At 39.6% G+C, this 24,988-nt stretch overlaps 1 protein-coding gene across 2 annotated transcripts in view; it reads right to left on the minus strand.

The window, feature by feature from the left end:
• The window catches only part of BICD1 (BICD cargo adaptor 1), a 218,603-nt gene that overhangs the window by 170,948 nt on the left and 22,667 nt on the right, over positions 1–24,988 (minus strand). The window lies entirely within an intron of this gene.

Here is a 24,988-nt window from a genome sequence, read left to right on the forward strand (position 1 = left end):
TTCCAACTTCTTACTAATGAGTCTTCCTTCCAGCAGAGGGTGGAATATTAAAAATTGCAAATTCCAGACTCCTTTGCAGCTAGGTTTCGGAGGGTCATTTAGATTCCACCAATCAGACACACTCACATGGAATCACAAGGGGGAAGTGAAACTGAGGTATGGCTGTTTCTGCCATCAAGCCTGGTCGTGGAAGTACTTTCCTTCTCTGTGACAGTGCCACCAGAGGTTGCAGTGTGTATTCCTTCATGGGTGTTGAAGGGGATGCTGAGGGGCATTCATTTGCTGGTGCCTATTACAGCAGGCCTGGCATGACTCTGGAACAGCAATAGTATCTGCAGTTTCCTGATCATGACAGCTTTTCACTGTGGCAGTGTCAGTATAACTCTAAAGCTTGCAGCTTCCCAATATGAGAAATTTGAACAGAAATTCATGAAAAGTTACAAACTCATTCAAAAAATATTTATCCAGTGCCTTCTATTTGCCAGGCACTATACTGTACTAGGTAATGGGAATACAATGACAAATAAAGAATACACCTCCCTGTACCTAAGGAGCTTATAGTCTACTTGGGGGAACAGAAATTAACAAAATATACAAATTCAATCTCTGATTATATTTGCAATCAATGATTACTCTTAAAGTTCTGCCTGCTTTTACTTAATCTTATTTCCTGGGCAGTGGATACCATCAGGAATTTCTAGAATTCACAACTTATTGAATGTTTAGTCCAGTTCATTGATCTTAACCTTCAAACTAAGGTAAATTACCATCAGGAGTTTAGATATCAAATAAAGACAAATTGAAACCAGTAATGATGACAACGCAAAATGTCCAAGACCTGCTTCTGCCAATGGCTATGATTCAATGATTACGGTAAGCACAACTATTCTCTTCTGAAGACAAAGAAAAAAAATATATAATCGTGATGTCAGTGCTGTGGAAAATAATTGGTCATATTGACATACCGTTAATGGAGTCTGTGTCTCTGGTTGAATCATATTGATTTCACTAATGTTCTCTCTAGTGTCAGCTCCCTTTCATTTGTTATATGGCACGCCACCTCTCAGCGTAGGGGATTGCTGCTCAGCATTATGATGGGTAATGATTTGGCAAGGAGTGTTTTTCAGGCTGAGGTCTTTTACCATGTGGGGGGCTCAGTAAGTCATGTTAAAGATTGGATTTAGGTGAGTCTGAAGATATAATGACATTTAAATCATTTTTCTTTCTGGATCTGAACAAATTATGGGCAGTATTAGATATCACTGTGTCATCAAGGCTTCCAGACAGAAAGTAAAGATGCTATTCACAGAGCCACAGAGTTAACCTTTTCTGTAAAAATGTTTTTTTTAAATGATGTTAGATATTTATAAGATTATGTCTAGAATGAGAGAGACTAGAACAAAAAGAAAGAAAAAAAAAAGATTATGTCGTAGCCTTGCTGCAAATAAAGCAAATGTAGATAGAGCTTAACTACGACTGAAGTAACATCTACCTTCATGTGTTTTAACTTTTAGTATAAGGGGGAAAAAGGAAAATACATATATGTATATGTATGTATATGATACCTGAAACTTAATGCAAAAATACGTTTCAACACTAACAAACACAAATCTCTACCCCTCTTAGTACCTTGTACATAATAGACCCTAAACTGTTATATGAATGAATGAATATAAAACACAAAAGCAATTTTAAGTGGCACCACTGTATTTCAAGACGACTCCAATTTTCATACCAGATTGTCAGGATTAAAAGTAATTTGAGGCTGGGCGCGGTGGCTCACACCTGTAATCTTGGCACTCTGGGAGGCTGAGGCGGGAAGACCGCTTGAGGTCAGGAGTTTGAGACCAGCCTGAGCAAGAGCGAGACCCCCGTCTCTGCTAAAAATAGAAAGAAATGATTTGGACAGCTAAAAAAATATATATATAGAAAAAATTAGCCGGGCATGGTGGCGCATGCCTGTAGTCCCAGCTACTCGGGAGGCTGAGGCAGGAGGATTGCTTGAGCCCAGGAGTTTGAGGTTGCTGTGAGCTAGGCTGATGCCACAGCACTCACTCTAGCCTGGGCAACAGAGCGAGACTCTGCCTCAAAAAAAAAAAAAAAGTAATTTGAGTCAGCTAGCTCTTATTCTTCAGACTTGATATTGAAAAACTGACCATTTCTACCTAATTTTCCAGAATCTATATTGAGGCTAATTAAAAAAAAAATGGGGCATTCCATTTTCAAGATAAATGAACACTGCCTCTCTAAGAGTGGCTACTTTTATTTTAACCATACTTATGGAAATATTCCTAAAGTATACAATAGATTTTTTAAAGCTAGCTTAGCTTATAATAGCTTAGCTTTTAAAGATAAAACCTTTTCTTAATGACTCAGGAAATCATGAACATCTTGTCAAAAGGGGCAGTATAAGGCATGCTGGGAGGGATTTCCTTTGCTATGTGGGTTCATCTCAAAGGGATTAGCTAAAGCTGCCCAGTGAAGGTGGCTTTGTTCCAGAAGAGGATGACATCCAGAGTGAGCTAATCCAGTAGCTGGGACATGGCCATGGGAGGGGTAGTAGCTACCATTTGTTGAATTTTAAGTATGTGCCAGACTAAACCACATGCTAAGTATGCGTTAGATGCCATACACGTTATCTAAAGCCATAACAACGGGACATTATTATCCCTATCTTGTGGGTGAGAAATCTGAGGCTCATAGAGTTAAATATTTGCCGAGAGTGACACAACTAGGAAATGGTGGAGCCTAGACTTGAACATCAGGCTGTCAGGCCCAACCCATTCTAAATGAGGAAAGCTCAGTGTCCAAGGCAGGCAGTTTTGTAACTCCTCTTGAACGGGAACCCCGAACTACAGGTAGAAGTTAATTTCTCTCTATCCCTATCTAGGAAGGGGATGGCAAGAGGCTGGGAAGAATGTCAAGGTACCGGGTAAATGGGTGGGATTCAAGGCAGATCCCCAGTCAAGGAGATGGTTAACATGGTAACTTTGGCTTAGGGATACAAATATCTAGTAATGACAGAGACACACCAAATACTGGGTCTTTGGCAGCCAGACAACTCCAGAATCCCACCTGCTGGTGAACTGATTCTCTCTGAATACTCCTTGCCAGGACTGGCTTTGGGGACCAAGTGGTTGGTGCTGTCTGTATTAACAGATGAAGGATAGTAATGGCTGAACAGGAGAGGGAGGATACAGTTATTGTACCACAATGTTACAGCGACACCCAAATAGGCCACTGGGATGCACCATGTTACTGTGTCTACATTAAATAGCCCCAGAACACTATGCTTTTTATAGTTTTTCTCTCTTCCTTCCCTGGCAGCCTACCAGTACTCACTTGTTGCTGTCAGTAGGTCTAAATAGCAAATCCTGTGTCCCCTACTGTCTCCACTTGTCTTGTTGAAAAAATATGCATCTTGGCAGCCACATTTACATCCTAGACAACTGGTAAACCAAACTTGTTTGATGGTGTACAAATGATGTACAAATTATTGGTCCCATTCTTTCACTCACTCACTCAACAAACATTTTTTAAGCATTCTTAATCAAGAGTAGCAAGCATTGTGCAAGGTCCCAGGAAAACAAAACCAAAGAACACAGTTCCTTCCTTCAAAGGGCTCACAAACCAGTGGGACAGACAGGAGGGAATCCAAACTCGATGCCGCGGGATCCAGCAGAGGCTCTAAGAGAACTCTGAACAAGTTTGAGAGCCGCAGAGAAGGAAGCAAAGCCATTCATGAGAGTCACAGATGGCTGTCCACAAATAAAGTGCATGGGCTTCTTGACATACAGGGACAGGGACCAAGTCTGCCACCTCAGAGTTCAAAGAAAAAGAATAACTAAAATTTGTTGAGTGCTTACTATATATCAGAGGTGTTCTTTCCACATAGTAACTCATTTAATTCTTATGAAAACCTTAAAGTGCTGCTGTTATTATTTTTTATTTATTTATTTATTTTTTTGAGACAGAGTCTCACTTTGTTGCCCTGGCTAGAGTGAGTGCCGTGGCGTCAGCCTAGCTCACAGCAACCTCAAACTCCTGGGCTTAAGCGATCCTACTGCCTCAGCCTCCCGAGTAGCTGGGACTACAGACATGCGCCACCATGCCCGGCTAATTTTTTGTATATATATTTTTAGTTGGCCAGATAATTTATTTCTATTTTTAGTAGAGACGGGGGTCTCACTCTTGCTCAGGCTGGTCTTGAACTCCTGACCTCGAGCGATCCACCCACCTTGGCCTCCCAGAGTGCTAGGATTACAGGCGTGAGCCACTGCGCCCAGCCTGCTGTTATTATTTAATATTATTATTATTAATAACTTATTGTTCAGATGAACTATTATTATTTTTTAATTTTCATTTTATATATGGAAGCTGAGCCACAGAGAAGTTAAATAATTTGCCCAAGGTCACACCGCTAGTCGGTGGGGAGCCTGGATCTAAGATAGGCAGTCTAATTCTAAAGCCCACACCTCAATCATGCAAATATATTACTACCAACAACTGTTAGTACACAGTAAGGTGCTCAATATTTGATGATCAAATTAAAATTCAGTAAACTTCATGACATCTGTTTTATTTATGAAAGGCTCTGGCCTCCTTTGAGATTCTGAAGGTGCAGGTAGAGGGGAGGTCACCCTAGTGACCCCAGTTAATCAAGCATCAATCCACTGTTAAAACAGCTGAGCAGGCCAGCTCCAACTTACAAATCCACTGTGTGCCCAATGTTCATTTAGACGCCTGTATTCTGAAAACATTTTCCCAAATATTATTAAATGGGATAAAGTGCCCTATCTACCACCAAAACATATTTTAATCTATAATGCTACTAAAATGTCACACATTTGCAATACCAGTAAACCAAAGAAAATTTGACAAGACACTTTCTTATGTAACCAATGCTAGTGCCCCCAGAAAGTAAGTTTAAGGGAGGATTAGGAGGTAGACGGATGCTTATATTAAAATCCCAAAGGGCTTTGTGGTTTAGAGACAAAAATTTGTAGGTAAAGGCAACAATTACTATGTTTACTTTCCCTTCAGTAATATTAATAATAACAGCTAACATTTATTAAGCACCTATTACCTACTCTACTACTCTCGTTTGTCCTCACAACAACCCTCTATAGTGTTATTACATTCCCACTTTGCAGATGCAGAGACTGACACACAGGGAGGTTAAATGACTTGCCCAGGATCTAACAGCAGAGAGATGATCCGGCCCATGCAATCTGGCTCCAGAACCCCTGCAGTGAACACGTAGAAATATTCAGGTGAAAAGTAAATTTCTAAGGTGAAACTGACTAAGCTTTGGCCAATGAAAGACAGAAGTAAAGGGGGAGAGGGAAAACACAGGGAAACAAGTCGCCATGCCGGCAGGATGAAGGAAACGGGGTCAGATGGCCCCTGGCACCATCCAATAGGTAGCCTTGAGCACCCAGGAATCTTGGGTGAAGAACCGGTAAGGGTGGGAAGGACTTGATTTAACACTTTTAATATTTTGACACAGAGTATGGAGTCTTCCTTGCATTTGTCCTCCTGCCCCAGGCCCCCAGAATCTTTACGAGTGGGCTTAAAATCTGTTAATACAAACTATCCACAGAAATAATAATAACAATACACCTGCATTTGCTCCAACCAACATTTCATCCCTTCAAGAGAAGGTAAACTCTTTAGCATTCATATAGAGCCCCGCATTAATATTTGTATCTATATATAAAAGGTACTATAAAAAGGCATATGCATAAGAAATGAAATTCAAACTGACACACAGAGGCAGGGATCAAGCACTTTTCTCTGAAAATAAGACTCCAGTCTCAAAATAATTATAATAGACATGAGTGATTTCTAAAGAATTTCGTCTGCTGAATCAATATCTAATATTCTCAAAACGTACTCCAATTAACATCCAACTTTATTATGTTTTAACCCATGAGAACCAGACCTTTGCTTTAGAAACTATAACTAACACATATATGCCAATAATTATATTCTAGGCAATAATTCACAGTGTCTTATATTTACTAACTAATTTAGTATATGCCACGCCTGTCTTTGTCTCTGTCTTTGTCTCTCTCTGCTTCCCTCTGTGTGTGTGTGTGTGTGCATATATGTGTTTATATAGAGACATACACATAAATATTTATACACACACACACATGTATCCACACTGATAACAGCTGATTTATACTAATCCAAGGATGATGAACCTCAGCACTACTGACTATATTTGAGCCATGGAACTCTGGTTTTGTAGGACATTCAGCAGCATCCCTGGCCTTTACACACTAGATGCCAACAGCAACCCCCAACTGTAACAACCAAAAATATCTTCAGATATTGCCAATGTCCCACCCAGGGGGGTGGGGAGGAGAAGGCGAAATTACTCCTAATTAAGAACCACTGATATATGCTAACTCATTTTCTGTGTGTATATGTATATTAATATATATATGCACGTGTAGGAGTGTGTGTATACATATATATGTGTGTGTGTCTACACATTTCTATTATTCATTTCTAGAGAGAAACGGAAAAATTATAACATGTATAAATACATGTAGGTAGGTAGATAGACAAACACATAAAAACCCAATGAAGTAGGTACTATTTTAACAAACACATTTTACAAATGAGAAAACTGGACGCACAGAGATGTTAAGTAATTTGCCCAAGTTCACACAGCTTAGCAAAAAGCAGATCCAGAACTTAAACCCATAGGTTTTTACTCTAGAAGCCATGCTCTCAAACACTGAAATATATGATAAACTATTTAAGGAATAAATAATTTAAAAGTCTAAACCAGTCCTAGCACTCTGGGAGGCCAAGGCAGGAGGATCGCTTGAGCTCAGGAGTTTGAGACCAGCCTCAGCAAGAGTGAGACCCCATCTCTACTAAAAAAAAAAACAGAAAAAATTAGCCAGGCATGGTGGCACATGCCTATAGTCCCAGCTACTTGGGAGGCTGAGGCAGGAGGATCACTGGAGCCCAGGAGTTTGAGGTTGCTGTGACCCAGGCTGACGCCCTGGCACTCTAGCCCAGGTGACACAGTAAGACTCTGTCTCAAAAAAATTAAAAAAAAAAATGTAAAAAAGTCTAAACTAGAGTTCATTCATCTCTTTCTTGTAAGACAACATGGTATGAAAGATCACAGTATTTGATGTCTTGAGAATCTATGTCCCTTAGCCAAATTATATACAATTATTTACAATTTCATTAACACATAGATAACAATTATGCAAAAATTAAGATAACTGTGAGGATTAAATGATATACTGATTGTGCAAAATAATCTGCAAGGCAGAGAATTAGCTTGCTTACAAAAATATTTCTTATTTGTATAAATGTTAAAATTCTTGCTTCTATAATAACCAGTAGCATTTACTCAGTATAAAATAGTACCATCATTTTTGAGAAATTGCTTTGAGAGTTAAAATGTAAGGATTTCCTGAGCTTTATTCTTGGGTCACAATGTTTAAATACTGTCAAATGGGTACTAATCTTAAGATATAGAGATAAAATCACACACATTAGTAAACACAGAACCTCAAAAACATCACAAAACACAGTATCACACACTACATAACACTACACAAAACATCTCACACACGTATGTATATATACTTGTATGTATGAGTGCATTTATATACACACACACACACACACACACACACACACACACACACATATATATACACATTAGACAATTTTACAGAATTCTCCCTGTTTGTAGAGGAGAGTTCAAACAGTTGGAGGTTTTCTTGACCATAAGTAATTTTCAAATAATTTAAGAAGAATTTTAAAAGCAGCCTTGACTGCTTCTAGGATTGTGCCCCAAGCAGCTCTTCTGGTTAACCAAAATATGAGTGTTCTGCAACACATACACCTGTCATCATGGCATTATTTCAATATATAAGCCTGATAGGCAGTGAACAGCTCTGTAGAAAGGAATAATAAGTGCCTGGAGTCCAGAAGACCACAGACAAAAATACCGAAATTTTAGGGGAAATGATCTAGGTTTCTGGTCTAAATAGCTCCCCAAATGCTGTGCACAGTGATCTCCCAGAGTGCCCTGTTTCGAGTCAATGTAACCCTGCCTGTGGTTTTCCTTCAATTACTGTAAGCACAGCCTTAGGTTTCAGCAACGTGATAGCTGGGAACCTGAGCCCAGCTAAGGCCGCCCTCACTACATCTCTTTACTAATTCATCTCAGGGGCTGGGATTGAGCCACGCTGAGGAGCAGAGAAGATGGCACTGTGTCCTCCCTGGCAAAGGCAGGACAAGAACAGGCACTTCACACACAGAGATATGCTTGTCCCGCCATTCAAAGAGAGCTGTGTGCCTGCTGCCTGCCCTGCAGTGTGCCTTGATACTGCATACAAAATCCCTGGAAAAGCAATCATTTTTAAGTGCAATTTTATTGCAGAAAGGCCTGAGTCTGCTGTTGTCTCTTTACAAATGTGTGATACTACACTTCTGTCACAGACTGACAGAAGCTGCTATTTCATTTCTAGCCGTTGGGTTAGGCCTCAGGAGAATAGTTATCTCTGAATGGGTAGCAACAGCAGGGCTATTTCAAGACCTCACTACATTTTAAAGGTGTTATTTGTCCACACAGACCTATAAATCACCATGCAACATCTTTTCTGAAGTATGTATGTGCTGGTCTGTAGAATTGCTAGGTATTTCCAGGTGGACTGGAATCATTGGGAAGGGTTGGTGCATCTTGCCAGACAGCTAATTTAAATGACTCTTTCTGGGTTACGTATCATAATAAAGGGAGAAGAAAATTTTCAAAGATTTTAAGTCACTGTTATAAAACACACTTAATGTAAGTGAATGTATCTTAACAGATGTTGCTCCCAATATTGTTTCTTGTGTTTTTTTGTTTGTTTCTTTCTTTCTTGTGTTTTAATGCAGCTGAAATATTAAAGCATTTTCTTTTTCTTAATTTTCTTTTTTTTTTTCCTTTCAGGGATTTTGGGGTGCAAGCAAATGTACAAACAAAGGAAATATGTTGCTGCTTTGCTATTATATAGCAACAATAGCAATCTCCTTGCATTTTACAAGAAGTTTGCTTTCACTGTAGAGTTAAATTTTTTTACAATAAACATGTATTAAAAATGATATTTTGAGTTGGAAGTGTTCTTAATGGAGAAGAGGGGTATATTTTTCTCTTTGAGAATCTTAAGATAATGAGTTATTAAACTGGATACTATGATAAAAAATTTAGCTGAAGCCCTCAGCCTACTAAAGGTTGAATTTTAATCTCCATAGCTGGACAGCTGAAATTCTTTTTGCATATCAATTAGATTTAGTCTCTCTACCTTATGGTGTTACCATTCACAGATGGTTACTCCAGGGATGGATGCATTTCAGTAACAGTTTGAAATGCCCCTGGGTAATAAAGAGTGTAAATGATTGCTTGTGCCTTTGAAATAATGCAATGAGACTGTTAGTGGCCCATGGAATACAGCTGTGGACAAAGTCCACATTCTCTTTTAGGGCCTCATCTGCACTGTGGATTAAAGAAATTTTAAAATGCTGATTAACCGAGAAAAATAATAAATGTCATTCAAGATACTGGATTTTTTTTTTTAAACCCACAGCTTACTGGAAAAAGAGCAGCCTTTCGGAGTAAGAAAAGGAAAAAGGTTGAATTCACAGATGCTCATTTTTCTGCCTAATTGCAGAAACAATATGGGGTAAAATGTCTGAATCGGAGAAAAACCTGAAATGAGATCTTTAATTGGATACAGGATAAAGCAGGAGGTTCATCCAAATCCATCAGCACAGATTATTATTTAGCGTATGATTAAGTGGATTTGGAGTTTCGGGCTATGCTTGATTGTACACAGAATACCTAAGACGTTCCTCCTCTTTAAAATATTTCATTCATACAAGAAAGTACATAATCAAGTATCGGGTGATAAGCAGTACAGATGGTAAAAGCACAGGAATTTGGGAAGGAAAGAATAACATGAGCTACATTCATCAGGAATGCTCAGTGGAAAAGGTGGTTCTTGAGGGAAGTTAAGGAAGAACTATTAATACTTCAAGAAGATCTGCAAAGTCACAGAAATGAGTATGAATGTGGCAGACAAAGGAAACACTGGCTGCCCAGAGTTCAAAGTTCACACAGAGGAATGGTGAGCGGTGCATGCCCAACTAAGGAGCTTGACCTGCCAGTCATGAGGAGGCTACCGGCAAAAGGAATAATCTGAGTGGTATTTAAAGAACCGATCTAACAGTGGTGATGCAGATGGGCTGCAGGGAAGGCCACAGCAGTGATTCTTAACCAAGGGGACATGTCAGAATCGTGCAGGAATCAATTTACAATAGACCCTGCCTTTATTTTTCAAGATTTTCGGGTCACTCCACAGATTCTAATGGTAAGGAAGTCCAGAGCACATATATTTGAAAATATTCTTGGAGAGATTCTAGTGTGATTACTGGCTGTGAATCACTGGACCAGACTTTCTTAATAAACAAAACAAAACAAAACCATCTTACTAGAATATTGAAAAGGTATTCCAGTAAAAATCTGGTCTTTGGTCTTGGCAACAGGAATGGAGAGGAAGGAATTATGCGTAGAGTCTCTACAAAGGAAAACTCAACTGCACTTGGTAATGGGACTGGATGAAAGAGACGTCAAAGGTGAGTTCATGGTATCAAGGTTAAGTCAATGTAAGAATTTTGCTGACACTGACAAATTATAGGAATGTTACTAATTGTGGGACATGTAACCCCAAGTTGTCATTGAATTGGCAATTCTGTCTACAAAGAAATTGCTATGTAAGAGATCAAGGGTAGAAACATGCCTCCTCAGCACCAAGACATTGGAAAAACTTATGAAAATGAGTGAAAAAGAAGAAGAGCAGAGCCAAGGACTCAACTTCAGCCCCTATTCACAGAGTGGGGCAATAAAGGACACCCAGGGAATTTTGGAGGAAGAGAGGTAAGAGGAGAATGAGGAGAATGGAGCACCATGGAAGCCAAGAGAAGAATTCATTAAAAAAGGGTTAGGTCCAGAATATTCAGCACTAGAAAAAAAATATTATTGACTTTACCATAATGAACTTGGGGAAGCCAATCAAAAACCTTTAGAGTTGGGTGAGTCTTGACTCCACCCCTGATCTCAAACATTGGAGGTCTGACAAGCATCTTAGTTGACTTAATGGTCTCGGATCTCCTCTTCTGTCAGGTGGGCCTTGTTGACTCACTTAATAAGAGCAGTTTCACTGCTGAAGCTCCTGGAATGCAACTGAACAAGCATCTCTCAGATTCAGGTGTTGGATGAGAAATCAAATCCAGCCATATGTGGCTGTGTATTTCTTGGGCTATATTATTACTATTTCAAGTAGGTTTGATTTCTTTAAAAGAAAAATAAATAAAAGGTTATGACATATGCCTACAGAAATAACTCCATAAATAGGAGAATTTATTCTAATACTGTTCAAGTCTCTATTTTTTCAGGGCTGGGCCTCAGCAGCCATGTTTATGCACACAAATCTGTCTTCCTGGTTATAGCAGATTGGAACAGAGGAAAACACCTGATCCCAGATGGGCCAATTTCTCTCTCCCTGGCAGCTGGAATTGAGATTTAGAAACACTATTCTTTGTTAACTGCTTGAACTGTAGATGTATAGTCTCAGGAACTGCGAAGCATCCATCTCCCACCAAGGCCATAGGGAAGGAGAAAAGGGGAAACTGGAGGTAGGGAAGAAAGACGCAGCTGTGCAGGCAGAGGCAGGGATGCCCCTGAATCTCACACTTCGCTGGGGATTGCTCACCCCCGTGCCTCAGTGAGCTGTGACTCAGCTGCTCTCAGTCCCGGCTCCTCTTCCTTCTGCTGTCTCTGTTGCCACCATTGGCATTTCTGTTGCTTTCTGTCTGTGTCTCACAAACTCCCCAGGGGAGGATCTGACCAAGTTTGTTTGTTCATACCCTAATATGACATAACCATAATGTACAGTTATAAGCCTAGGGATGCATGAGAACATGACCTTCAATGCATCTACTCTTGCAATAAATACTGAGCAATTTATTGTGCTTGGGTTGGCATGTCCATGTCTCCAAATTAATAAGAATGAAAAATGTAAGCGATTTAGGCAAGGCTGTACCACAATCCAATAATCATATTGTATACAAGTAATTAACGAGTTGCACCTGGCGAGAAGGCAGGCATGCAGCCAGGGGCTCCGGAACAGTCAGAAGGGCTGTCAGAGTACAAAGACTGCCTACGAGAAGGAAAGGGACTACCTACTGGTAGAATCTGTGGAGGCTCCATCACTGGCTGCTGCAGCTCTGTAAGAGGGGGTCTGGGGGAGCTGGAAATCTGTACCTTTCTCTGGGAATATGCTATATTGTTTCCTCCTTTGTGCAGAAATTTCTGGTCACATAAATCTCAGTCTTCTTTGATAGCAAGGAAGTCTCATATCTTTAAGCAACTGTGACTGCTATCATCTTTCCAGCAATCCCACCACCATCTGTTTTGATGCCTACACAGAAAACATAAGCCAGTGGCTCCTACATTTTTTTCAAGTGTTTGCTAAAAGAGAAAGATTTACCAGAATTGCTGAGAAGTCTGATCCAGTTTATATTAATACAGGGAAGGGCTATAATGAAAATGACAGAGAAATGCTCTCAGACAGAAGAGTCAATGAATTTGCCGTAAGTCTTGTACGCCTTCCTTACCTACAGAAGGGGTTGTCCTCTTTAGACTACTATCTCTGAACAACAGCATGCATATTCCTACCTATTTTTTAAGATACCATCATAAGATATCAGAGTATCATACACTTACCACTGTCATGGACCAACCCAGGGCTCCTGAGTCAGGCTGTGCAGGTCTGCACTGTGTAACCTCGGGGATAGCATTTCCATCACTACTCCCCAAAGCTGTGCAACATGGCAGCCCTGGAAATTACCTGCCTACGGCACGGAAAAGCAAGAACATGAATTCATGGATGTTAACAAGCAGAGCACTTGTACAGGTAAAGAGAAGCGTTTTACCTAAGTGTCCTTTTAGATCATCACTCTCTCTGCTCAGCCAAGCCCAGTTCATTTAATCCCCATCTTTATCCCTGGGCCTTTCTAGGATCTTCCCATTTGAACAAAGCAAGTCTAGGCTAAATTCTCAAGGTCAGCGGGAAAAAATATATTTGTTCTTATTTCCCTAGATAAGCCCTTTAGACAGGACAAAATGATGGACCAGCACTGCTACTGTCCAATCATGTCCTCCCAAAATTAGTACGTTTGAATTTAATACTCAATGTGATAGTATTAAGAGGTGTGATAGTATTAGGAGTAGTAGGGCTCTACCCTTGTGAATGGGACTAGTCAGTCCCTTTATAAAAGAGGCTTTGAGGGAGCCTGTTTGCTCCCTTCCACTGTGTGAGGATGCAGAGAAAAGGCGCTACCTTTGAAGCAGAGAGCGAGCCCTCCCCAGACACTGAATCGATAGTGCCTGATCTTGGACTTCCCAGCCTCCAGAACTGTGAGCAATAAATTTCTGTTGTTTATAAGTTACACAGTCTGAGGTATTTTGTTATAGCAGCCTGAAGGGACTAAGACAAGCACTATCAGGGAATCCCAAGCTGGTTACTCTCTCTTCTTAGGTTCACATGACCAGAATTCTAAGTCAGACGGGGTCAGTGTATTGCCTTAATTCTTATTTTGCATCTTTTAAACTCTGACACTAATCTTCTTTTTCTTGAATCACCTAAGACATGTATAGCCCCAACTTTACTGTTCCACACTTCAGATCATTTTCTGGCAATGCTTCTTTGACAAAGCATACAAATTTAGCAACATGAAACAATATACATTTCTTGACTTCAAAAAAATATGGTTTCTCCTATAATATAAAAACATATAAAAAGCAGGTTGGATTATTAAGTTGCATGACTTATATAAGTTACAAAGTTACATGCATTACTAAATTATGTACAACATGCAAAAACACACAATGGTATTAGTGCTATCATTTGTAAGAGACCAGCCCATCATCACAGAGAAAATCTTTACTGATGACCAACACTAACTCCAATATTACCCAAGATCTGTATTTAATACAGTATAGGAGCATCATGGTTCCTTATTCAAAGGATCAAGCTGTGCAGAAATGGCCTGCCCCAGGAGCACACGGAGATCCAAAGCAGTATGGGAACAATGTATGAAATGCTTACAGATGATGACTTATTCACTTTACTTTAGGGAATACCTGATTCATATTTTCGTTATATAATTATGGAATTCTTACCATGTTAAATTTTAATATTTTAAGAAACAATAACAGCCTATAAACGTTCCCTGTGGAAGGTCACATGGTCACATGCAGGGGTTTCACCAGGAAAGCTCCCACCTGCCTGCCTGCCTGCCAAGTAACCTTGACAGAGAGCATAACTTGGTGAACTTGACATGATTCAGATCATGATCCATAGACTGAGAAACTTTATCTCATTCCAGGCTCACTCGGTTTCGAGGATGCTCTTGCACGTGAATTAAACCCCCAGGAAACTGATGCACAAGACCAGAACAGACATTAATTTTATAATAAGAATTATATAACTGCCAAGAGGTCAGAGAAGGACGTCAGTGGGAAAATCACATTCTCTGCTCAAAGGCAGGCTCTCCAGCAAGTGAGTTTACCAGGCGCCTGTTGGGGGAGCATGGAAGTAGAATCAGTATGAGATTCGCCTGATTCAAGTACAATTGCATCAGGCCCTGAAAACCTAGTTTGTCTGGCTCCACAACACAGGCCTGTCTGTCTGACCACTGCAGCGGCCAGGAAGGATCCCTGCCCCTGCTCAGTGCCTGGGTGGACATGGCCAACATCTGCTTCTCTGACTCTCTTTTTTCTCTGCTTCCCTTTTTAAACAAACTCCACCTCTGATTACTGCAGTCTTGATATAGATAGTAATATTTTTCTTAAGAGTATTGTACAGTCAAAACTGACTGATCTAGGCTGGGCACAGTGGCTCACACCTATAATCCCAGAACTTTGGGAGATCAAGGTAGGAGGATCCCTGAGACCAGGAGTTCAAGAGCAGCCTGAGCAATATAGCATCGAGACCCCCATCTCTCCAAAATACAAAAAAAATTAGCCAGGCATGGTGGTGCGTGCCTGTAGTCCTCGCTAATCTGGAAGCTGAGCCAGGAGGATCACTTAAGCCTGGGAGTTGGAGGTTACAGGAACCTATGACTGGGCTACTGCACTGTGAACAGAGTAGCCTCGAAGCAGATGTTAAAAAACAAAAAAACTGAGTGAGCATTAAGGTAAGTAATGAATGATTTTAATCACAGATCATTTAACCTTAAATAGCACAGAAATTCTTCTTGGTAAATCTTAACTACCAAGAAGGAAGTATAACTGTCGATAATCAAATATTCAAAATGGTGGCTAAGGGGAAAAAACACCACCACCACCTACTGACCTTTCAGTGGAATGGGAGTTGTGGACTTCAGAATTCAGAATTCTCTGTTCTTGTTCCCATGAATCTACCAATCCAGCTGCTTTCCAGTCCTAATCTTACTTGGTCTCTCTGGTTCTGGAAAGCTTCCCACGTGGTTTCCACGTGCCACTGTCCGACTGTCCCTGTAGCTCTCTGCCCAGGCTACTCTGGCTCTTTCGCTGCATGCTCCTCCTCAGCCAGCCCTGCAGGGCTGGTGCTGCCCCTCAGAACTCTATCTGTGCCTCTCTTCCTTCTTCCTCTACTTAATCTCACTCACTCCTGTGACTTTGGGGACTATCTATAGATAATACAATTATCTGAAGCCAGACAAAGTGCATAACCAGATCAAGACACATAGCAATGGTTCCTCATTGTTTGTTTTCTTGCTTTTGCATTAGTCAGTCCCGAGATTCAGAAGTGTATTTGCAGCTGCCTACTCAGTACCTTCACTTTGATGTTACTTCCCTTTAATTTTACCTGCTCAAAACATTTTTTTTTTTAATCTCAAATCTTTTCTCCCTCTACCTGAGTTCATGGTATCACCATCTACCTGCTTTCCCAAGTTGAAACTTTGGAAGCCATCATGGATGTGAAGCTTTACTGGCCAAATTATAGTGATGACTATATAACAGTAATTGTTAATAATATGCAAGGGAAAATTGCAAGGTTGGTTGCTAAATAAGCCTGAAACATAACTTACATGGGTGGCATGATTAGAAAGAAGAGTGAAAGGGAGGAATGAATGGGTTATGAATGAGCCTTTATTTGTACGTGTATGTTATTTATGATTATAAATATGAAAATTTGATTAATTCAGTTTTTCCCACTCTAAGTCCTATGAGGGCAGGACCCGTATCTGTTTTGCTCATTGTTGTTTGCCTGCCACCTAGTACAGTGCCTCATGTATAGTAGGTGCTCAATAAACACTTGCTGGATATGTAGTTGCTAACACAATTAGCTGAACACAGAACTGATTTCTGCTTTGATCAACGTACACTTATAGAATGCCAATAGACAATATCCTTCTACTAGGACGACAAAAACTAAAAAATGTCTAGTGGAACAAATAGGACTTTCTCAGCTTATCTGTTGAGTCTTCAGTTCACCATTTCATCAGAAATTTCTCTGTCTCGCCAGAGCAAAGATTCTGATTGTGATAATGATTTTCACCTCAGCAAAATTAAACTGGCCTCAAGGGCCACTTATTATTTTAAAAGCCCTTAGGATTAAACAATTCTCAAAAGTCTGATATCAAATTTCCTGGCCATCAATTGATCAGGAAGGTATGAGACAAGCAGAGAGATCTAATCAAGATCTTGTAACTAAAAAAAAACAAGACAAAATGAACAAAAAACAGGAGAAAACTTCTTTGAAAGCATTCCACCCAAACATCCACTGAAGAAGATGGCTCCCAATTCCCTATGACCAAAGCTGACAATTCGGACTGCGTAAAGATAAATATTATATTACTAATTTATGTACAAGAATGAATGTTTGTACCTATAAATATATTGCCATGATATATAAATATACAGACAACAGAAATCTATCTTTTGGCACTTTATTCTAAGCCTTTTTCCTTAAAACCCTGCATTTATAGAAATAATATTCATTCTAGACTTCAACAACAAAAAACTTCCTCTCCCTAGCCCTTCAAATCTAACTGATCATCAAATTCAATCAACTTGAATTCAATCTAAGATTCAGCTTGAAAACTGCTATCTCTGTGTAAAGTTACTGGCTCTCTGTTGCAAATGGATTCTGCACATATGTATTACAATAAAGTATTATAATTATTTTACCATCTCCCCCTTCCTTCTTTCTTCCAAGACCAGCAGCTAATTAAAGATTTTCAGGATCTCCTGTGGACTAACTGGGCTTAACATAGTACCTGATGACTTCATTGATACTCAACAAATCCTAAATCAAAAGAGAGAAGAAACAGGATTTGGGAACATGAACATAGGATTTTTTTTTTTTTTTTTTTTTGAGACAGAGTCTCACTCTGTTGCCCGGGCTAGAGTGAGTGCCGTGGCGTCAGCCTAGCTCACAGCAACCTCAAACTCCTGGGCTCGAGCAATCCTCCTGCCTCAGCCCCCCGAGTAGCTGGGACTACAGGCATGTGCCACCATGCCCAGCTAATTTTTTCCATACATATTTTTAGCTGTCCATATAATTTCTTTCTATTTTTAGTAGAGACAGGGTCTCACTCTTGCTCAGGCTGGTCTCGAACTCCTGAGCTCAAACAATCCTCCCGCCTCGGCCTCCCAGAGTGCTAGGATTACAGGCGTGAGCCACCGCGCCCGGCCGAACATAGGATTTTGATAGCAAAGATGAACCTTTTTTTTTTTTTTTTTTTTTTTTGAGCAGAGTCTCACTCTGTCTCCTAGGCTGGAGTCCAGTAGTGTCATCATAGCTCACAGCAACCTCAAACTCCTGGGCTTAAGCAATCCTCCTGCCTCAGCCTTCCAAGTAGCTGGGACTACAAGCCCGCTAATTTTTTCTGGCTTTTTTGTAGAGACGGGGTCTCACTCTTGCTCACGCTGGTCTGGAACTCCTGGCCTCAAGTGATCCCTCCCACCTTGGCCTCCCAGAGTGCTTGGATTACAGGCCTGAACTTTTTCATCCCTCCTACTTTGTATCTTTCTGTGGCTTTTCCTCTACCATGTTTTGTCACATCTACATCATTATCTTGTGTCAGAGAGCTTTCCTCATGATGTCAGTGTTGTGCAGCTGTGGGCACTGCATGGATGTACTTAACATTATGGGTCTTTTACTTCCTCCTACTCCCTCACTCTGTCCCTTATCAGAAGCAAAGACCACAACATGTAGTTCAACACAAAGTGCTAAAATATGCAGAGATAATATATGCATAATGGTATTGATTATAACATTGACAAAAATTAAAGAATATTGCTTTCAAAAAACTCCGGTTTCTATGCCTAAGTATGTTATTCAACCATCAGGAAAAAGCCAACACTTTCCCAGATAAGACACAATGGCACTTGCCCCCACCCATACTAATGCCATTGGTATCTGTCCACTAAAGTATTATAAATGGATGATTTCATAGTTGAATATAAAAGAGCGGAGCTCTGCGCTCTGCGGTGACTGATAATGCAGTTTTGCTCTCTGACGGGGTTATTAGAAAAGTGAGGGAGAGAAAGTGATTCTGAGTAGTTTGGATTAATATTTGAATCTTAATCTTTATGCGGGAAACGGGCTTAACTTGCTATATGAAAGATTTCAGCAGGTAATGGATTTTTTGACATTGTTATGCATGTATAATAGATAGTATATTAACCTGCCTGGATTAATGAAAGCAATTACCAAGTGTTGTTACTGTAAGTGAAATAGCTTCACTATATAACAAGTCCTGGTGATTCTTCATTTAGCACAGATGAAGTCAGAGGCTATTTGACAAAATGTTTCTTATGTCTAAGAAGGTATATCTTGCTGGTTTAAACCATAATCTTTGGCATTCACACCCAGTATGGATTTATACCCTTTTGTACACTCATTACAACTTAAGCAAAAACATTTTTCATGAATGAGAAAGGAGAAGTCTTATTATTTTGCTAGCAAAAAAGCCACTGTCCTATTGTGATGTGCTAATATTCACCTTGGGAAGAATAATGTATGAACTCAAGCCTCTATATATGCAATTCGACCACTGTGGATTCAAAAATGGTCACAACAATCTATTTACATGTAAAATTATGAAGGATCAAAGAACTAATTATGAAAGACAATTTTTGTCTTTTTTCCCTTTCTTTCTTCCCTACCCTCAGGTAAGAATGTCTTAAAGATTATGTACAAGAGGGTAGGGAAGAATTTCTTAAAGAAAGCAGAAAAATATCATGTCTATAATTCTAGCATTTTGGGAGGCCAAGGCAGGAGGATCGCTTGAGGCTAGGAGTTAGAGACCAGACTAGCAAGAGCAAGACCCCATCTCTACAAAAAAAAAAATAAGAAAATTAGCTGGGCATAGTGGCACACACCTGTAGTCCCAGCTACTTGGCAGGCTGAGGCAGGAGGACTGCTTGAACCCCGGAGTTAGAGGTTGCAATAAGCTATGATGAAACCACTGTACCCCAGCCCAGGCAACAGAGCAAGGCCCTGTCTCAAACAACAACAAAAAAAACACACAAAAATACATGAACAAAGGGAAAATTAGTAAGTCTAATATATTAACTACATTAAAAGTAGGAATTTTATCAAAGGATGGCACAAAAAGATTGAACTGTGTAGAAGAAGATACTTGCAACACACAAATGATAAATGACTAGGGTCCAGAATAAATCTAAAGAACTTTTATTGACCATTAAACAAAGACATGTAACCTAATATTTGAATTGGCTAAAGACTTAAATAGGCGTTTCATAAATTAGGAAATCTAAATAAATGTATGAAAAGTTGCTCAACCTTATTAGTAAGCAGGGAAATGCAAATTATAACTACAATAGGACACCATTATACATCCACCAGATCAGCAAAACTTTAAAATCTGACAATATCCAATGATGGTGAGAATTAGAGAATTCTCATGTGCTGCTGATAGGTATATAAATCGGTATGATCACTTTGGAAAACACAGTAAGGCTGAAGATAGCCATGATCTATACCACCATGATTTCACTCATAGAAATTCATAAATATGTTCACCAGATTATGTAAAAATGTTCATAACACCACTGTTCATAATAGTCCACACAACAAAAGCAATCCAAAGTCCATCAACCAAAAAAACGGATGAATTGTGGTACAATTATACAAAGGAATACTATACAGTAATGAAATAACTACTGCTGCATGCAATGACCTAGAGAATCTCACAAAAAATGTTAAACAAAAGAAGTAAAGCATGAAAGAAAATATACATTATTCCATTCATGTAAAGTTCAAAACAGACAAAAACTAGATTATATGTGGTAAAACCATAAAAGAAAATCGGGAAAATTATTATGACAAAATTATGCCCAATAGTTGCCTGGGCCAGGGAGAGCTTCAACAGAGAGGGCACAGAGTCTGGGGTGCTTGTAATATTCCATTTCCTGCACCTGGGTGGTGGCCACATGAATAGCAGCTTTATATTATTTGTTAAACTGTGCATTCATGTTTGTGCACTTCTGTAATATGGTATATTTCATGGTTTAATATGTTTTTTAAGAAGGTTATGGAGACATTAAGACTAGACGGTCTGGTAACAGAATGGGAGGAAACAGATAAAAAACAAAAATATAATCAGGAGGGCCGAGCGCGTTGGCTCACGCCTGTAATCCTAGCACTCTGGGAGGCCGAGGCAGGTGGATCGCTCGAGGTCAGGAGTTCGAGACCAGCCTGAGCAAGAGTGAGACCCCTGTCTCTACTAAAAATAGAGAGAGATGATCCGGCCAACTAAAAATATATATAGAAAAAATTAGCCGGGCATGGTGGTGCATGCCTGTAGTCCCAGCTACTCGGGAGGCTGAGGCAGGAGGATCACTTAAGCCCAGGAGTTTGAGGTTGCTGTGAGCTAGGCTGACGCCACGGCACTCACTCTAGCCCGGGCAACAGAGCGCGACTCTGTCTCAAAAAATATATATATATATATATATATATATATAATCAGGTGGTAATAAGTGTTACAAAGAAAAATAAAGCAGGATAAGAGGAATGGGTTAAGCAGAGAGAACTATTTAATAGCCCATAGAATCAGTGTCTCCATAGTTAAGCCTCATGGAGGCAACACAAATTGAGAGTACAATGAAATCTCAAATTGTGCCACATGCAAGATTTCATGAAGTCCACAAAAGATGGCTCCAATAACACCCAAAATCCCTGATAGATAAATATCTGGCAGTGTTAGACTGTTAACAGTTGAAGAAAAGAAAATAAGAAAGGCTGTCTATATTCTGGGTGCTTCATGAAACAATAATCTCAAACCTCAAACATGGTTTGAGATTCTCTTTATAAAAATATTTTAAGAGCCAGATGTGAAATGAAGGCTGTGCCTTTTTTATATAAAAACAATCATGCCATAAATAATATTAAACCATTTTAATTTGAAGAATGAGTTATTTTTATAAATATATTTTATATGTTTACATATTTTAATAGTTTCAATCAATCCTTTTTTTCTATTTATTATCAATTGTTAAGCCCCACTTTAAGTGAATTCATTTTGCTTTGACTTTTTCTATATATCTGTTGTTCTCAAGATGGACTTGATTTTAAGCTGTAACATCACATCTCCTCTGTATTTAGTTATTTATATCAGGTTGAACCATATGGAAATGCAAGATTCTATCATTGTTGATCTATGAAAATAACAATTTTATTTGATGCATCCTAATATGTGATCTCCCAAGTCTATGCTGGGCACTCCTGCCTCCAGCAGACCCAGCTCCTCCTGCCTGACACTGCCTAAAGAGCTGACCCTGGCTGGACACTGTGGCTCACGCCTAACAATCCCAGTGCTTTGGGAGGCCAAGGCGAAAGGATCACTTGAGACCAGCCTGGGCAACAGCAAGACCTTGTCTCTACAAAAAATTTAAATATTAGCTGGGCACAGTGGCATGTGCCTGTAGTCTCAGTTACTCGGAAGGATGAGGTGGGAGGACTGCTTGAGTCCAGGAGTTCAAGGGCACAGTGAGCTATGATTTGCACCACCACATTCCAGCCTGGGTGACAGAGTGAGACTGTTTCTAAAAAAAATTTTAAAAGAGCTGATCCTTGTGCAGAACAAAGTGAAGAGACTCGTTTTTCATTATAACTTTTCCTATTTAAAAGGAATCCATGATCTTCTCGTTTGTTCAGCAAAATGTAAAACATTGGGATTTATACCTTTTTTAAAAAATAGACTGTGATTTTAGCTCATATGCTCAACAAATACTTGTTGAGCACCTACCATGTGCTAGGCCCTGGGGAGAGTCAAAAACAAATAAGACACTCACTTAAGAAGCTGACAAAGGGCTGGGTGCGGTGGCTCACGCCTGTAATCCTAGCACTCGGGGAGGCCAAGGTGGGAGGATTGCTTGAGGTCAGGAGTTCAAGACCAGCCTGAGCAAGATCGAGACCCCATCTCTACTAAAAATAGAAAAAAATGATCTGGCCAACTAAAAATATATATAGAAAAAATTAGCCCGGCATGGTGGCGCATGCCTGCAGTCCCAGCTACTGGGGAGGCTGAGGCAGGAGGATTGCTTGAGCCCAGGAGTTTGAGGTTGCTGTGAGCTAGGCTGATGCCACGGCACTCTAGCCTGGGCAACAGAGCGAGACTCTGTCTCAAAAAAAAAAAAAAAAAAAAACTGACAAAAAAATGGGAAATAAAAAAAGGTTAGAAAACTACTGTGTATAGAATACCATGGTAAGTGCTATTCAAAAAGTGTGTCCAAAGGAGGAGCCTCTAAAACAATTCTCATTGGGCATTAGAAATACAGAATGTTGGTTTTGCCATATTTTGCCATACACTTTTAGCTTAATAACAAAAACACAACAAATTGGTCAAAGGCAGACAACAGGACAAAAAAAATCAGAAATATAAATCCTGAATAAACTATAAACCAGAAAACAAGGCCTTGAATAATTTCATTTTCTTAATTTTAAGTTGGTATCTTATAAAACAGGGAGTATAACACTGAAACGCTGTCTTGTTTGAATTATAAATCGTCTCTTTACAACAGCAGATGGAGCACCTTATGTTCACAGAAGGAAAGCCAAGGGCTCAGAAAAGGTAACCACTCGGCCAAAGAGATACAGGCAAAGCAGAAAACCACGGTTCTGAACTTTTATCCCCTCAAGAGCTTAACAGATGATTGAATTCGAGATGTTTTTACAGAATTATATTGTAACTATCGTAAAGCCTTCATATGTTTTTTCCTTTCTGGGTCATGCAAACATGTACGTTCTACAGAAGATTTCAATGACACTGGAAAATTTTGAGTTTCCAATCACAGAATTTGTCACATTTCCTCTGGTATATAACATGTTCTTGATGTAGTTATTGTCTTTTTGTTGTTGTTGTTCCACACTTAAGCATGTAACACAAACACTGTGAGAATGAGGAAATATGAGTAACATTTTATTCATCCAAAGAAACTAAAACCCAACATTTTGCTTTTTGTTTGTAGATGTACTTCTTACAAATCTATAACCAAATAAACAGTCTGCCTAGAAAATAAAAAAATCCTCTCACACTACGGCACTTCTTTCAGTGGAGACACTGACATGCAGTTTGACAAGAAGGCAAAGGACACACCCCCAAAAAACAATCGGACAGAAGAGGAATTTTAAATTGTTACACAATGTGAAAAAGGTTTTCAACCTCATTAATAATTTTAAAATGTAAAATATCATGGTATGCCATGTTTTACCTATTCAATAAGCACAGATGTTTTTAAAAAGAGGGCAGTAGACTTCTATTTCCTGGGTGTACAGGCCAGTAACACTTGAGACCCCAAGTAAATTCCAGCATTTTTCACAATTTACATTTCTAATCACATGCTGCTCCTAATAATACATCCTCAGAACAAAAACTGACTTCAAAAGGTCAGGCCTGGGAAGATTTCCAGCAAGAAATTAAAGTGCCATTAAATGGCTTTTTGGAAAACCAAGGACCATTTTGACTTGATTTACCAAACAGCTCATGATGAAATAATGCATTGTGCCAATGGGATAATATTATTTCTACCCGTAAATTAAATATACAAACCTTATATTATCATTCTTGGAGTTTCTTTGTACTCAGCCATGTAGTCAGAGGCAAGAGCTTACGAATGCAGCTATAAGTTTTCATAAAGAAGTAAAATCACCATACCAGAAAAATATTTGCTGATGAAACTGCCCACTTGTGATTGCTATCTTAGCTTTTTCCTAGAATATATTCTTTCTCGCTGAATTATTCAGTCAGAATAGACTAGAAGCAAGGATGCTCAGCAAAAGTAGAGGCAAAGCAGAGGCAATGATAGAGAAATAACAGTTTAGAGATTGCAATAGGGAAAGGAAAAAAAAAAGAATATACCATTTTTTCCAGATTCTTAGATTTGTGGCATGTGGGAGAGAATAAGCACTATCTTCTACACAGGACTCAGGGGAAGCCAAATAAACTAAGTTGAAGAGATGGAAAGAATATTCCAGGAAGAGATTAAGATGCAGGGAAGTTATGCCTACCGTGGAGAAGGGTACCAGACAGACAAGTAGAATATTTGGAGGAGAGCAGGAGGGTGGGTGCAGGGAACGAATATGCAGAGGGAGGTTTGGATGGAGGAGGGAACACAAGCTTCTTTGAAAATGAGAAGAGAAAGGAAGAATAAAGGTTATTCAAATCTGGCCAGACATAGTGGCTCATGTCATCCAGCACTTTGAGAAGCCAAGGTGGGAGGATCCCTTGAGGCCAGGAGTTTAAGACCAACCTGGGCAACATAGCAAGACCTCATCTCAACAAAAAATTTTAAAACTAGCTAGGCATGATAGCACATGCCTGCAATTCAGCTCCTCAGAAGGCTGAGGTGGGAAGATTGCTTGAGTCCAGGAGTTCCAGCCTGAGCAACAGA

Source organism: Lemur catta, chromosome 6 (assembly GCF_020740605.2).
Source record: "Lemur catta isolate mLemCat1 chromosome 6, mLemCat1.pri, whole genome shotgun sequence".
NCBI lineage: Eukaryota > Metazoa > Chordata > Mammalia > Primates > Lemuridae > Lemur > Lemur catta.